Here is a 1,408-nt window from a genome sequence, read left to right on the forward strand (position 1 = left end):
TGAACCTTGATAACTATGAATAAAACTAATGAACTGCGTTTTTTATATGGGGTGGAGGCTGGGAAGCGACCCTACCAGTTGGTCCCTCGATGACTCCCCTTAAATAGGTCTGCGGGTTTCAGTCATAAAACTCTGAGAAAAACTTTTGATCCTCATCTTGTATGCTCAACTCACCGCCGCAACGACAATACTAGGACTTCCAGTGTCACTGTTGGGGTAAAAGATCCGTAGTAAAGACTAAATCCCTAACTTACTACTATAACCACCAAGACCGTTGTCCATCTGCCTCTACACTGAAATGCTGAAAAAAATGTTGAGGGCAATACCTTTGATAAGAAGCCAAGCTACAACAATAAAGACAGTATCGTTAGTGCCAAAACGACGGGAAATTTTAACATCAATGATCCTTAATGCCAACGTCAAGAATCCACATTCAATGAAAGGGCGCCAATTAGCTATTGTTGACCTCCCTTGCACGTGAACTTCCACAATTGCAGTTCGCTCCCGGAGGTAGAGATCATCATCAACCACAAGATGGGAGGGAATGTTCTCAATAGAAGACAGCGATTTGCAAGGGTTCCTTTATTACTGACAATTTTGTGTCAACAATGCTGATGTCATAATATTGTATTCTCGACAGACAAAACAGGCTTCTAATAAGTTTAACTTTCTTTCAAGTGGCTTTTGTACAGCTATTCACTGACCATTCATGCACAGGGGAAACTTTGGGCAGATTCTGCAAAGTGCAGGTACTGTACAGGTATTAAATTAGCTGTGTTCGTCCTAAGAGATCATTTTATTCACACACTGTATGGATTAAAGTCTTCCCAATATCTATATAATATGTGCGTGCTGCAGTAGGGGAAAAAGAAAGCTTGAGGCATCAGATCAGGTGAGCTCTTCTGTGCTACAAGTGACTGGCTTTTGGACAGGAACTCACTTTACATCCTCATGACAATATGGCAAATATATTGAGTTCGCATACCGCTTACCAGTTTTCTCACCTGGTAGGACACAGCCATTCATCGCTTTAGAGCGTCATCAGCTGCCCACAGAACCATAACGCGACCATGGAGACCGACTGGTATGGGTATGCCATAAGGAAATGTCCTTACGAGGTGTCAGTCGGGACAACCGTTACACACGAGAATCAACTAAAGAAAAAACTCTGCCAGGACCTGCTCTCTCGCAAGAGGTCCTTGGACCAGTTCCATTTTTCCAATTTTCCTTATATCATATGAGAGTGTTGAGAAAAAAAAATCAAACCAAATAATTCAATTGAATATGTAAACTTCAGCACCAAACTACAAGTAGGGAAATATCTGTATGCACACACAGAACCAGGGATAGAGCAATGCCCACCTAGCTAAAAATATCGGTAGCGGAAAAGTCCCCCTCCCCCCCCCCC

The sequence above is a fragment of the Penaeus monodon genome, chromosome 20 (genome assembly GCF_015228065.2).
Source record: "Penaeus monodon isolate SGIC_2016 chromosome 20, NSTDA_Pmon_1, whole genome shotgun sequence".
NCBI lineage: Eukaryota > Metazoa > Arthropoda > Malacostraca > Decapoda > Penaeidae > Penaeus > Penaeus monodon.